Genomic DNA, 16,645 nt, shown 5'->3' with positions numbered 1-16,645 from the left:
TAGGCTAGAAATATTGGGAAACAAAGCAGATAACACGTGAGGACACTATGAAGAAAGGCAGTATCATGGGGAATGGTGAAAATGGGATGGAATTAAGAGACATATTGAAGTAATATTCAGTAAGATTAGTGCCAAATTGATTTAACATTAGAGAAATTCATTGCTCTTACTAAGCATCAGAGCCAGTGCTGTTTAAAGTGTGTAATTCTGCGGTACAACTTTTAACCTTTAAACAGAACTGTAATTAAAATTAAGTTTTATAGAAATATTACTCTAGTAGGTCTGAGAATGGACTTGAGGATATGGGGAGGGGGAAGGGTAAGCTGTGACAAAGCGAAAGAGAGGCATGGACATATATACACTACCAAACGTAAGGTAGATAGATAGTGGGAAGCAGCCGCAGAGCACAGGGAGATCAGCTCGGTGCTTTGTGACCGCCTGGAGGGGTGGGATGGGGAGGGTGGGAGGGAGGGAGATGCATGAGGGAAGGGATGTGGGAACAGATGTATATGTATGACTGATTCACTTTGTTATAAAGCAGAAACTAATAAAAAAATAAAATAATAAAAAAAACAAGAAAAAAAAGAAATATTACTCTATGTTAGGCAATTATGTGTAAACTGTAGGTCAAGGCATATATTATCTAAGTTTAGTATTCAAAGCACCAAGTACTGTGTATATGGCCAATGCATGTTTATGGAAGCAAATTAACGCATCTATGCTGCAAACTTCATCATACTATGCTTTTTTTTCAGCATATGCTTACTGAATGTATGCTATGGGCTAGGCCTTGTGCTTTTTGCTAAGCACAAAAAGATTAAAAAATAATATTTTAGATTACAAAAACAGTCTAGACAAAGACAGAAACATATAAAATGATAATTACTACAATAGAAATAAGCACAGAATGATGGGAATCATAGAAGAGGGTATATCAGCCAACTGGTCAGCTTCTCATAGGTGATGACATATAAGCTGAATCTTGATGCTGAGTAAGAGTCAGCCAGTTCATTGGGGTGGAGGGGGTGTACCCCTGGAGGTATTACAGGTGTGAGAGTCATCTGTGTGAGTAGGGTATGGGGCTGGGAGATCATAGAGCTCTCTGAATAACACTGGCAAAATACTGAGATGATGGAAAAGAGAGGAGAGAATAATGAACCACAAAGATAAATATTCAGGTGGGGACGATATGTTTCTACGCCATGCTTAGGAATCTGAATAAGAGAAAAATAGGAAGAGAAGACTGGCTGTAAGTTCAAGATCAGACATATTAGGTTAGAATGTGTATTAGTTAAAGTAGGCTGACTACTGTAATAAATAACCATTTCATTAGCCTAACCAGTAAAAGTTTCTATTTCATCAATATCACAGCCTAATGAAGGGTGTTTGGGAGGGTCTATTCTCAATGCAGCCATTCATGCACCAAGGCTCTTTCTATCCTTTAGTCTGCCCTCCTCTATCCTTAGAACCTTCTCTATGGAGCACGTGGGTGAACAAAGAATGGGAGGATACAGGCAAGACTGTTTCAGGGGGCACACCTGAAAGAGGCATGTATCACATCAACACACATTCTACTGGTCAGAAGTCAGTTGCATGGTCATACTTGACTCTGTAGGAGACTGAGGAATTTGGCCTACCCAGATGCCTCATAGGGAAAGGAAAAAGAATTTGATGAACAAGTTTCTTCTGTCTGTGAGATAGGCAAGTATAAATAAAAAGTAGAGGACTAGGTTTTAAATCTATTAATATATTTATGAGTCCTGAACATAAAACATCGGTAGTTTAATCATGGAAGCAAATGAAATCTCCAAGTACGATTAAGTATATTGAAAATAACTCAGGGGAACTTCAGCATTTCATGCATACATTTTAAAGAAAGCATGAAAAATGAATTGAACATAAAGTGCCAGAAGACCAGGAGAGAGAATGTCATAGATGTCAAGGGAGGAAAGAATTTCGAGAGGGAGCAGTCAAAGACATGATAAGCTCCAGGGTAGTTAACTAAGATAGAAACCATTGGCCACATTCTATAACTTTAACTACTTCAATATGGTATTAATTCATCATGTCATTTAGATGGTTGAGTGACCTACAGGAAGGGGACTATGACTGTATCTGTAGCAATAAATAGTCTTAACTTATGATGTCTCAACTTGTTTTAAAACTTAAGCTGAGATTTCAAATTAGCCTTAACAAAAACTTTGTCTATATTTACAGTTACTTTTCTCAGATAAGATTTTTATGTGAGGTCTTTCTTTCTAAAAAGATTAAAAAATCAATAAAAATCACTTATAATTCCACTTAACTTTCATGTTTATAAGCCCCTTATTAAATATGTTCTGCAGTCAGATGGCAGCTCTTTTGTGGATTCACAATATATGTAAAATATATTTGCATATATACATACACATATCTATGTACTTCCTCATGGACACATCTAATTAAATTTAAAATAGTGACAAATAAAAGCAAAGTATATAAATTCTTTGCTAAACATCTTGAGTTGTGTTTTAAATTATGAAAACCCTTGATGCCACTGTTTGGAAATTGTGTAGCTTCAAGAAGTAAGGTGGATGGGAGGTGGGATACATTACCTGTGTTTTAATATCAATGTTTAAAATATTTAAACATTAATAATAAATGTCCCGAAAGCATAGGTACATATTATTTGACATTGAAAATAATGTGAAGAAATATTTACCAAATGTTCTTTTACTATTGTTCTTTCTTAAAAAAAATAGACTTACATTCCCAATATATAAAATAGTTACGAGAGGAGCTCCTATATTTGATTGTTTCCCTTGGTGGTGACCTCTGAGGCAACTCTGAGAATTCCTATGTCAAAAGGAGCAGAGTTTAGATAAGCTGGGATGAAGTGAGAGAGTGGCATGGACATATATACACTACCAAATGTAAAATAGATAGCTAGTGGGAAGCAGCTGCATAGCACAGGGAGATCAGCTCCATGCTTTGTGACCATCTAGAGGGGTGGGAGAGGGAGGGTGGAAGGGAGGGAGACGCAAGAGGGAGGAGATATGGGGACGTATGTATATGTATAGCTGATTCACTTTGTTATACAGCAGCAACTAACACACCATTGTAAAGCAACTATACTCCAGTAAAGATGTTAAGAAAAAAAGAAGGAGCAGAGTTTGGAAACAACTGTGTGAAGGGTGGGCTGTGCTGTGGCAGGAACTTCCACAAGAAGGCAAGCGTTGGTGGGGAAAAATGTGGGGTAGATTTTCCAAAGCTCTAAGGAGGGAAGATGGAGAGGAAGATATTAAGCAGGTGGCCAGTGGCAGGCCCTCATGATAATAAAATAAAATAAGATAATGAAATAAAATAAAATAAAATAAAATAGCTGGTGTAGGGTAGGATGTTGGTGATGAAATAGTCTATAGGGCAGGCCCAGGCCTGGGAAAAGCTTGAGAGGAGAACTTTGCAATAGACACAGATGATAAAACAAGACAGATCAAAAACAAAGAGAACAAAAAAACTCCAGACACTTAAGCAGGTAAAGCACAAATGAATTTTAACAGCAATGATTAATACTAAGTAAAATGAATGAAACTTCTTCCCCTAACTATAAATAGCCTGAACCATGAAATGTTCTCACCTTGAATTCAAATTCTATTCACATGTATTCACTTATAATGTAGCTAGTACCTTTGAGCTGGGCTCTCTGCTAGGTGGTGGGGAGATGGAGAAATCAGACCCAGTCTCCTCCTGTAGAAATCTTTCTTCCTTCTAGGAAAGGAGTGTATACATAAAAATAATGGCAGAGAGGAATGGCAGATGTCATACTAGTGGAGCTTAGAAACAGGGCTTCTAAATCTGATAGATGGGTTGGGCAAAGAGAATACTTCCTGGTACAGAGGAAACTTGAACTGGGTTAGTGATTTACCATCAGGCGGTATTTAGACAATTAGACTTCAGCAGCAGTAACACCAAAAATTGCAGCGAATGAATAAATCCAATAAAGAAAAACAAAACACATGTATTAATTTCTTGGTATATTCCAGGCGCTATAGTCTGTGTTTCATTTGGATGGTATCTCATAGAATGTAATTATACTTAATTAGCCTAACCACTATGACTTTGATACACTTAAGCATATTTTATACATGGAAAAGAGATTAAATTTGTTAAGTCTCTTGCCTAAGGTAATAAATTCTATCTTGGTGGCTAAGCCAGGATACAGGCTCGGGCAATCTGACTCCACAATTTGTTCTTAACTACAGCCAACAATGAAGAAGTATTAAAAAAGAAAGAAAGAAAGAAAGAAAGAAAGAAAGAAAGAAAGAAAGAAAGAAAGAAAGAAAGAAAAAGAAAGAAAGAGAGAAAGGAAAAAGAAAAAAGAAAAAGAAAGAGGCAAGCAAGGAAGGAAAGAAGGAAGGAAGGAAGGAAGGAAGGAAGGAAGGAAGAAAGCTAGGGAGTATGGAGTCCCCCAGCCCCCTAATATTTGTGAAGAAGAAAAATACCCTTTTTTTTCCAATTTCCTTCTGGGTGATGTCTGCTTTCTAGAGAGATCTCAAAAAACCATTGCATAAGTTTGAGTATACAGTTTATTATGTGCGGCGATATCTAATTTTTTGTACTATTTATAATATTGAATAATATTAAAGAGAAAATTACCAAATGTATGAGTTGTTGTGGCTTTTTATCTTATTTTAAAGGCAGGAACAACAACAACAAAACACACAAAGAGCACAATGACTTAAAACGTGAATCACAAAGACCTTTGAAAATTATTGTTATAAATTTTTTGTTAGTCTTCTTTTCAAAGCCAGTGATTTTTGATTCATTTAATATTTCACACAATTATTTTAGAAATTCCCTTCTCTCACTAACTTTACCTCCATCAGGCCATTTTTACTCTCTTTACTCAACTTAGATTTGACCTCCATCATGATACTCTCTCCCTTGCTTAGTTCTCAACAGCCCTCACCTTCTTGCTTCATTGCACTTGCTTGTTTGGACCACCTTCCTACTTACACAAACTCTGAGCCTGCACTCACCACAGCTGAATGTGGCTGGAGATCAACACTGTCATGCAAACTGGTCCCACTTTAAATTCATGATTAAGTGGGCCCTTAATGTTGCTGGGCAACCAGGCTATATTTCCCAAGACTATGCACCATTCACTTTCCCAGAGGACCATACATACATTCTCCCTAAACTTCCATCACCTTCACTCATTCTCATTCACAGCTGCTGACCTCTACTCTATTTCACTTAGGAAATGCAAGCACACAGAAGAGAACTTCCACATCTAAATCCCATCTGCACTGTGTACATAAAAGAACGATTTTGCTGTTCGTGCTCCACACAAAGGCTAACTCATCCTCAAGTGCACTAGACCCCATCTCTTCTTATCTACACAAGGAAATCTCTCTAGTAATTCTCCCTATCTTTGCTTCATCATTACATTTTTTCCTCTCAATCTTTCTCATTAGCATATAAACATTGTTATTGTTTTTCTGCTCCTAAGAATCTGTCTCTTAACAAATTTGTCCCAATGTTGATAACAACAATGCCTGTGGGTGCATTATACAATTCTCTCTATGTTTGTGTACATTAAAAGAAAAATCCATAATGCAGAAGCAAAAATGAAAACAAAAACCTCCACTGGCCTTTCTGTTCCCTTCTACATACAACACAATTCTCTCATTCACATTATGACAAAACACCTCAAAAACTATCAATGCTCTCACCTTTGTCACTTCCTTTTTCTCTTGAATCCACTCCACTCAGGTTGGGATCAATGGGATAAAGGTCTTAAGGAGGCTTGAAGAACATTTCCATGAGGCTTATTTTATTGATACAATTAATCTATCAGTAATGAGGTAACTAATCAACCTTACAAACTGAAAATCAATGAACCATTATATGATCAGGACACTTTTGCTCCAAGTTTCATAAACATATCTTGAACTACCTTTAGCAAACAAGAATAATTTATTGACTAACATAACCAATCTCATAGAGTTGTAATGAGAGCTCAGGGATAAGTATTACCCACTTAACTCTGTTGCTTTCTTTCTGTTGACTTCCCCTGCTAGACACAATATTACTGGCTGTCTCCACACTTGAGTACCTAACATATGAAACCAAAGAGGACCTAAGGGTTCTTCCATATTGTCCCAGGTTCATAAATTCCAGGGAAGGATTTTTGTTTGTCCTGTCTAACTCAGATGCTGACTCCATTAGCAATAATCACCATGGACAGGGTATCAGAATCTGTAAGAAGATGGCAGCTTCCTTTGAAATCATCTCGTTAGTATTGGGGCAAGGAAATTGCTAGAATGAATTAGTGGGAGTGTGTTGCACATGTGGTGAATTGCTGCACCAGGCAAACAAAACAACAGATGTTTGTTAACACCTATTTGTTTGGCTTCCTACTTTCCAATTGGAGACCACTGTCCTAGAAGCCTAATTGTACTTATCCTTTTTTTGCAGCACAATAAAAGAGTTTCCACAATTTAAGGCAGCAAACAGAATAGTTTAGCTCATACATATTTTCAAGGTTACACAGAGAGGAAAACTCAGGTTAGTTCCAAAGGAAAACTGTTCTGTTGAAGCAACTTAAGAAGATTAAAAACATTTCCAAAGATAAGTAACTTTGTGATGATGTTATGGATCAAATGTTTGTGTCCCCTAAAAATTTATATGTTGAAATCTAATCCCCTATGTGATGGTATTTGAAGGTGGAACCTTTGGGAGGTAATTAGGTCATGAGGGCAGAGCCCTTGTGGATGGGATTAGTGCCCTTATAAGAAGAGGCTGGAGAGCCAGTTTGCTCCTTTTCCATCATGTGAAGACACAAAAGTCAACAATCTGCAACATATAAGAGGGCTCTCAACAGAACTCCATTGTGCTGGTACAATAATCTCATATTTCTAGCCTCCAGAACTATAAGAAAATAAAGTTCTGTTGTTGATAAGCCACCTAGTTTATGGTATTTTGTGCTAGCGGCCCAAGCTGACTGAGACAGATGATAACTAAACTGATATCATGGAAAGTAACATGAAGATTTTACTAACAAGAGTCTTTCATATGCTCAAGAAATGTAAAAAAATATATATAGTAGTTTAAAAAGAAGCTCTATGATACAATATAATAAAAATAAGTATAATAATATAAATAAGTATATTGCTACTGAGGTGAGGCTCAGAAAGTACTACCTTTCAGTCCTTTGAAATAAACAATATGCTTTCCTTTTCTACTTTGAATATATGGTAACTGTTTACAACAATTAATTTTTTTTTTTTTGGTGCCTGTTTGTGAATGAAAGAGGTCTCTGAGACACTAAAGATTCAGGTGGAGGTTTCAGGGAGTTGGGAACCAGCTACAAAAATTATCACATAAATTAACAAAGAAACCAAAAAATTCTTTCCTTTAATCTCTTTGTTGTTATTTTAAAAATTATAAAAAATAATTTTAGTATGAATTTTCTAAATTATGTTATTAGTGTTTTATTTTGTTCAAAGTAAATATTGAGTAACACAGCATGCTGTTATATCTACTTAGGAAGCAAACATGGGTGATATAATACTATGTAAATTGCAATGGAAGGGATTTTGGTCTTTTCTGTTCAGTGCTTTCTACCCAATTCCCAGAGCAGTGCCTGACTCATAGTAGATGTATCATGATTTTTTAAAAATAAATTAGCTAATCTTTGTATGTTATAATTTTAAAATAGCATCTATTAATATATATTAAAATGTATCCTGCCATTATGATTATGGACATCAAGTTCAGCTCAAGGTAGCAAATATAAATTAAAAAAAATGAAGGCACCAATGTATCCTTTGATCTTACTATCATATCACATTTTTGAAACTCATGGGAGGAAAAAGCCAGTGTTAAATTTAACCAAATGGAAGGAGAATCCTATAACTGGCCATCAAGTAAAGACATCAGGTGATATGAATCCATTCTATAAGAAAAAGCCTTAAGTTTTAGGATTGGATATTTATAAGAACTTAGATTTCCTAACTGAGAATTCATATATTAGAGCATCACAAGTTTACTTTTCTCTCTCACAAACAAAATAAGTTGCCATATTGGAGAGACTTTTGTGGAGTCATGTTCAGCCATCATACGTCTTTGATCTCTCAAGGAAAATTACCTTTGTCAACAAATGTTATCCATTCCAGAAATACTGATATGTTTTCCACTATTTTAAAGCAACCCTTAAAGAAATTGGCAGCTGTTTAATTTGCATTCTGCATGCAACTGGACAAAAATATAGGTGCCCCTCAGTGAAGCCAGCTCCTAGCTTTCATCTATTGTGTGCACATTGTTGCCATCAAAGAAAAACTTACATTTTATAAGCCCATTTTGGAACCTGAAAATAACATCAATGTCTTCAAAATGGTGAAAATCTTCTTTGCCAGGGAAAGCTTCCACTGGAAAACAAATCTTGGTGTTCTCTGCACAGGTGGAGCACCTGCAATGCTTGGCAACACATCTGGGTTGGCTGCTTTCTTGAAGAAAGGCACTCCACATGTCATAATGACTCACTGCCTTCTATACCGGCATGCAATGGCATAAGAGACTCTGCCAGTAATTCTGAAAGAATCTTCGTCCACTGCCATGGAGAGATCAGCTTTATCAGAGCCAACGATTTAAATCACTCATTTTGGCATGTTTTGTCAAGGGTTGAAAGAGGAATATTAACTTCTTTACTACATGTTCCAAAAGCAAAACTTTGAGTGCTTGATTGCACTTTGGGAAACTTTTGCCTTTTTCTTTTGTCTCCTTTCTCTCTCTCTTCTCTTCTTTTTTTCTTTATTAAATTTTTTGGAGGGGGACGGGTGGAAGACAAAGTGATATAAAGGAAAATTCACTCAGAACTACTGGACAAGGAGGAGTTGATCCATATATTGACTAGGGAAAGGCTATTTTTGACAATATAAATGAGGTAATTCATTCAAAGCAGAGCCTTGAACTACAGATGCTGTTAAAACAAAACAAAACAAACACACCACCCCCATCCCTACCTCAAGCCACCACCACAACAAATGACAAATTATTGTATCCAACTCACCATTTCTGAACCAAACACTAGAATCAGGAAACTATCTCAAAGTTATAAATGCTAGAAAAATCGTGTTTTTAGTCTGCATTGAGGGTAATAGAGACTTGCCAAATTCTCTGTGGGAAGATATTTACAGATCCCTGGAAAAACTAGAATCCTTCCCAAGGTTACTTCTGCTCAAACCGCTCAAATATTAAAACCTGGATTTGTGATCCTCTTCTTGCTGACACAGAAAGCATCACTGTGGCACATTTTGACCCAAATGACTTTGGGACAAAGGGCTTTCCAGGATTTCAAGTCAAGAAATCCCAGACAATTCAATTATATTTGACAATGTACAGTCACCTGGCAAAGCCTTTTATGAGAACATTGATTTCACTCATATGTCTCCATAAATGAGGTTATTAGCATGCAAAGCAACCTAAACACAGTAACCAAAAATATCAAAATTAGATGTCAATGATAACATGCATACTTTCAATTTAAAAATATGACAGTTCCATGCTTTTAAGCTGAATATCAGATTCTTGCTGACATTTCCTTGGGGGGAAAATGGATTTGTCATATTGTAAAATTTGGATCTTACATTTTGGATGGCTCAAACTTTTCAGTAAGCAGCGTTTAATTTCATTTATAAATGCATGAGAGCAATGAAGACATAAATGTTTGTAAAGATTTCTTTCATAATACATCTCTACTATTTTGTGATTGAATAATTTGATACAATAGTTATAAAGTTATAACTAGGTACTCCAGAACGACCAGCTATCTGGACCACTCACTTTCTCAAAAAACCTTTGTTTCTAGTTCTCCATGAAGACAATCTAACTTCTTTACACCTTTGAGTTATAACCCTGTCCTGCCCCTTTTGCTCTCAGTAGATAATCTTTATCCTCCTTCACAGAGAAATTTTCTTCCCTCTTCAAAAGAAGAAATTAACTTCCCTCTTCAAATCTGTAAGCTAACATGCAGCTGTAGATTGACTCTTTTCTCTCATTATTTTTAATACTAAAAGAATAAAGATTTTTTATCAAGCATCGTAAGTTGCATTCAATAGCCTTCAGATACACCACACCACAAACCATCTACAATCAGTCAAACCCAGCAGCAGATCATTCTTGCACAATCCATGAGTTAGGGCAAAACTCTCTGCAATTTACAGTGAGATCCTACTCCGGTCTTGCGGGCAGGGATTGAAGAATTACATCTCATTTCTGATCACTAATGCGTGATGAAGTGCGTCAGAAGAATTCTAAGAAAACGGATAGAAGTGATTGTGATTTCAAAATAAATTATTTGGAGACATTAGCAAAAACATCAAAATGATAAAGTATACTTGCTTCTACTAAATTCTTGATGGAAAAGTTCTCAAGAACAAGCAATTTTTTTCCTGCTGCAGAAGGAGGGAGCGTTCTGTTGTTGATATTGTTTTTAAAAGATCAAAGGGGATTTTTTTTCACAGAATTTCATATTTGCTAACATGAAGGCATATAACAGCAACAAAGAAAAACAATGCATACAGCAGTGAATACACCAGAGTAATGTTGATATTTGCAACAACTAGATAATTTGGGGGGTTTTAGAATAAATGCAACAGAGGTCAATAATCACAAAATTTTAAGGTTAGAGCAAGATCAGTCAATGACTAAACAGTTAACATCTTTTATAGGACTATTACTGATTATTAGCTTTTTTGTTTTGCAAATGGGAACATACTGGTAAGAATGGAAGAAAGGCCAATAACATACATAATATTAACTACACACAGCAAAAATTATGAACCATGTAGAAGTTTACCTCAAGGAGTAGCACTAATGGTCTACTAATGGTTTTTCTCTCCATTTATAATGAAAATTGGTACAAATGGCTGGAATCCAGAGGGGCCATGCTGCTGATGACACCTATGGGATGGCACATCATCTGGAGAGAAGTGTCCCTAAGAACCTATGTAGAGTTGAGCTTTCCTACTAGCTCGGTTTTTTTCACATTGGGACTGTCATTGGAGAGAAAACTATACTTCTTTTTTCTCCAAGCATATCACAGTGTCCTTTTGTTATAGTAATTGAGCTTTTACTCTAATTCACTAAAGTTCTGTTACTCTTTCTATATGATCTCATCAACTGCCGTGGCTTCAATTATTTTCAAATGTTACTGATTCAAGTATCTCTTTCCCCAGCCCAGAGCTGCATATCTAATGCCCCAGTGGATGCTTGGATAGGCCACAGAAATTGAAATCCAATAATCAACAAAACTTAATCTTTTCTTACTCAAACTTTCTTTCTTTTTTTTTTTTTTTCTCCTCTGGTGTCTATTTGAATCAGTGGTACCATCAACAACCCAGTGGCTTAAAATAGAAATCTTGGATGAGCTTTTCTCTCTCATACCTTTCATATCCAAATACATAAAATCTTATCTTTTCTGCATCTTAAAAAACTCTCATAAATCCAACCACTTCTCTTTATGTCCCTTGCCAAGAGTCCAGGACTCTATCATCTATTCCTCATGTTACTGCAAATGACTTAATACTGCTTTCCCTGACTCTAGTTTTGTCCCTCTCTAGTCCATTCCCCACAGCCCTTAGAGTCAGCTTTCTACAGTGCAAATCTAACTCCAGAAACTTTCAAAGATTCTCCAATGTTCTCCAATACAGTCAAGATTTCTTAATAGGGCACACAAGGTCTTGCTCACTTTTCCTATGTTATCTATTGTTCTCACCTCCTTCATATATCATATTCTAGCTTTTTGGAGCTTTTTAAAATTCTGCCACTACTCTGTCTTACAACCACACTTTCCAATAATGTTTCCTATGCTAAAAACAAACACCTCTGTCATCAACTGGCTAATACCTACTTCTCCTTCAGGTTTCAACTCAGAGGCCACTTCCTCAAGAAATCTTTTTTGATTTTTTCAAGTCTGGGTTAGATGTTCCTCCTATGTGAAAGAATGCACTGGACTCCCAGTAAATAGCACCAGTTATATTATATGATAATGTTTCTTTACTGTTCCATTTCTCACTGGGGAGGGACAGGATTTGTCTTATATTTTCATATGCCCCATATTCTGCTACCCCCATGTCTAATACTACTACTAGCATACAGTAGGGATTAAAGAATGACATACATCATTTTTTTTGCCTCTTGAAATGCAGTACTTCCTAATCCTAGAATCCAGACTCAAGACACTGTATCAGCACATTGATCATTGGTCCCTGATTTTATGGGTCCATTCTAACTCTAATTATTCTGATCTCATAGGTTTTACACATAAAACATAAATATCTTGGAAAGTTCAGTATTATGCATTACCTTGGCAAATTTCTCAAATTCTGTCTCAATTTTTTGCACCTGGTTATTTCACAGCAACTCTGACCCATGTCCTGGTTCACACCCCACACCTCCATGCTTTGTCCCTTCTGCCACATAAGCTCAGGTTGTTTAGATTTATTTGATATTTCCTCTAAACATAGAAACAGTTATAACATCCTTTATCTGTGAAGATGCCTTTTGAAATCCTAACAACTGCTTTCTATACCACTTTGGGATTCAGACAGTTCAGAAGATGGGAATTGCCTGTACGCTCCAGTTTGATTGTCAACACCTTATCCCTTAAACATTTTCTCTACAGAGTAGTTCATGACACGAAAAAATCCATCCTTTCATTTTTAGGAGAGTTTGCCTTGTATGTTGTCAGAAAAACTCCTTCTTCCTCCTGTTCTTGGCAGATGTCTTAATTAATCTTTCTTTCATATGTAGGACTCACCCAACCCTTTAAAAAAAATCTTCACTAAAGTTAATAACCTCAGCGAGTTTGCAAAGCTGGTATGGAATTTACAGAACAAAGCTGTGAAGAGCCACAGGCCTTCTCTAATAAAGATATCGCTTGTTTCTACTGCATAGTTTTGCTTACACAGCTTTATAGATGTTCTCTGTCTTGAGGGTACCAAGCCCATTCAAATGCCCTATTTTTCTTCTAATTGCTTTTCTGCCACTGGCTTGTTATAGCAGGTCTCATGTGTTCTCTCTCCCTCTCTCTTTCTTTTACCCATCTCTCTCTCTCTCTCTCTCAATCTCTCCCTTCCCCCACTTCAGTATTTACCTCCATTCCAGCATGTCCATCTGCCTCAGAATTTAGGAAACCCACTGCTCCTTAAAAGCCAGCAGAAATGTGCATATCTGAACCCTAGTGCAACATGTATAAGCTCTGTCAGTTTCTCCTCCTTTCTTTGTGTTCTGTGATATTCAGCACTTTCCACAAAGAATGTAATAAAAAAAATAAGAAGATCAAAGAAGGTGCTTATCTCCAGTGACATGTCCAAACAGGCACTCTGGCCCTCTCTAATATGCTCATCTAATTTGCTCCTAAGCCCAGGTCTGGAAGAAAAGCATCTTGAGGAAGATTTCTTCCATGGACTGAGCCATCTGCTAATGCAGTCCTGTGCCAGTAATTTTCAAGTAATGGTTTACAGCTGTGAACCTTGGCTTCTGAGCTGTTTTGGTCATTTAGTAATTACAACAGTTTCATTAACATTTAAAGGGAATAGTCTGTTCAATATCAATTAGGGACGATCTGCAATTGTGTAGCTCCATTTTCATATTTGCATTTGACATTTAATATTCTGCACACATAAATTCTTGGGCTTGAAAATGCATTGCCACAGAAGGTCAAAATTAATCCTGAGTCCATTTCTACCTAGCTCTACTAAGCTTTGGGAAATATTTCTGCAGAGAGTGGGAATATAAAGGTTATTTTGGGGGCAGTTTTACACATCTCAACATTTAAGTACTTTTTCCCACCACTAAAGTTAAGGTTACAGAGTTCTCTTCAATTCTTGTTATATCTCCTGTATTCTGAGGACATTTCAAACGTATGAGGCAGATTTGCATAGTATTAAGAAGAAAGATGACATCTATTACTTGCAAATCTTACGTAACTGCAGTGCTATTTAAATTTAATATTTGAGGGTATGGGGGGGTTCTGTGGATTTCAACACTTAATAAATAGAACTAGACTATGACCAAAAAAAAAGCCTCCCTAAAATCATTTACATCAGGGAATAGGTCTTAATCTCTAATTAAATTGTTGAGCAAAGGTTGACTTTGCTGGGATTTATCTCAGAAGAAACAAAAGCCCCATGGTAATTTGAATTTCATGTGGCTGAGAATGGCCCAAGGATTTGACCCCTGATGCTAAGTGATTTTGGTGGGGGACAGAGTGAGAAAGATAGAGCAAATTTCAAGTGAGCTAAAGGTCTTTAAAGGAGAAAAGTCAGGAGCTTCCATCGGGAGAGAGGAGCGGTTTGAGATTATTAGGGACAGATCACAGAGGATGTCCCAAGGATGGTTCGAGTGACAGAGGTTAAAAACAGTTTGAACTGAAGTCTGGGGTTTCTTTTGACTCTTGATTCCCAGGCTATGACATGAGATGAATCACTGAGTGTGTACCATTATTCTAAGGGTCAGTGGTAGTGAAGAACCCACTGAATGAAGTGACGATTATGAAGAGGTTGCTGAAAGAGAGTCCGGTGGGCCTACATGTAATTTGATTCCATGCAGGTATGTGCAGATATGAAATTGTGATTTACCTGATATGGCAGAGTCTGCACCTTGAGATGTGGTGATGGACTTTCATTTGTTTCAATTTTAAAGTGGTTTACAATCTTATGCTGTTCAAGCAGATAGAGTGACACAAACAAAGTGAAAACTGGGTGTGTAAATATGTATGTCCTAGGGCCTTGAGGCGTGTAAGGAAGTCCCACTTCCCACCTCCCAGAATCTCAGTCTCAAGTAGGCACCTACAAGAAGTGGAAAGGAGCAATGCCAGTCAGTAGGGAAATATCCGGATCAGATCATTTAGATCGTCTTCAATATTTATATTATATAATACATGTAATCTATTAAAAGTAAGGTGTATTTTATAAAGCAAATCATTCAAGGTCAGTCTCATTCAACATACATAAATGAGGTTGTCTCACATATTCCTTGGCTCCTCAAGAACTTATTTGCAATGAATACGTGTTGCTTATTAGACCAATCCAAATGGTTTGTTCTATCTTGGCAAACACTTTACAATTACCTTCCTGTCACTCTGCATTTCTGGCTGGTTTGTGCATTTGTAACTTTTTCCCCAACTAGAGTATGGGCTTCAGGAGGACAGAGTCAGAATCTTCTATTTTTCTATTCTCATATTTTCCAGCTAGACCTACGATGTTATTTCCAGCTCTCAAAGTGTATTCAGGCAGGCAAGAGGGAGAACTCAACTTGTCATCAGGGAAATCAAAAATCAATCAATCAATCAATCCAGCCTCTAAGACTGAAGGTCAGGTATGACTTTAGTTCCTGAAAAATCTGGAGCATAGAGTGATACAGAGTCCCAGACATGGCAACTGGGGACCCTAGGTGACTAGGTGAACATGGAGCTCAGGACCAGAAAGCAGGTTCCTCTGCTTGGCAGGTCATCAAATAAGCAGGTTACTCTATTGGCTCACTAAGTACAGGGTTACTTAGTGTGTCTTTTGGGATGTCAGGCATTTGAGTACTCAGCAGGTGGATAGAACCAAAGCCCTGGAGAAAGGAATATCTCCAAAAAAAAAAAAAATAAGAAATAAGAGGATTCTGGAATATGTGGACAATCAACATCATGTTAGAAGGCTCTGTCTCGATCCTACAGACCTTGGTGACCGGTAGGCTAGTTCCAGATCTTCAGCAAATGCAGCCAGAGGTCTGAGGTCTTGGAAAAGTTCGTGATGAAGAGAACTTACAGTAGCTAGTAAGGATCAGTTCAGAAGTTTGTGTCATGAAGAACAAATATTTCACCTCTAGAAGAAGCTGAGAGAAAGTAGTAAAGGACTCAGTAATGTGATGAGGGAAGGAGACAAGAGGATCCAAGATTCAGGAAGTGGATATTAAGTCTGATTCTGAGTCCATGAGGACTGATCCATAGCTGCTAAAGTTTCCTATGGCCCAGGTGGGGGTGTACCCACATCTTGGGTGGAGATGAACCTACAGGATAATGGCTTTGGCCATGTTGGAGAGAGAACCAGTTCTCATCAAACTGCAATCTTAACCACAATTAACAAAACAAAATTTTTAAAAAGTTACAAAACTTCTGTGAACTTGTCTTTTTCTCTCTGTATTAATCAGATGACTAGATTCTGGGTCTTATAAATGCATGAATCTCAATAGTTCAGCAAAATAGTGGCTTATGTCTTATTCATGTACAGTCCATCCATGACTCCATGCAGTCACATCCAGTGACCAGGCTCTTTCCAGCTTTGGCTTCACTTTCTTCTGCAGTCAAGCAGCACTTGGTGGGGAGTGAGAAGGGAGAATCAGTGCCCTTGGGCCAGGGTGGAAATCAATCAGAACTTAGCAAGTGGTTGGAACCAGGGCCCAAATACAGTACTGGGGAAAGTGTTATTTCCTTATTCCTGTCCATAGTAGATAGAAGCTAAGAAATGTAGTCTGTGTAGAGAAGAAAGAGGGAGATTGGTTTAGTAAATGACTAACACTTAAATTAGAACTTAATGGCTGTTGGGGAAAGTGAAGAATCATATTTCCAGAGTTACCACATTACTAGATTCAAATGTCCAGTTTTCATTTAAAA

Source organism: Mesoplodon mirus, assembly GCF_964341445.2.
Source record: "Mesoplodon mirus genome assembly, chromosome: 10".
Taxonomy (NCBI): domain Eukaryota; kingdom Metazoa; phylum Chordata; class Mammalia; order Artiodactyla; family Ziphiidae; genus Mesoplodon; species Mesoplodon mirus.
The sequence above is the reverse complement of the archived record's forward strand: the minus strand, read 5'-3'. Positions refer to the sequence as shown.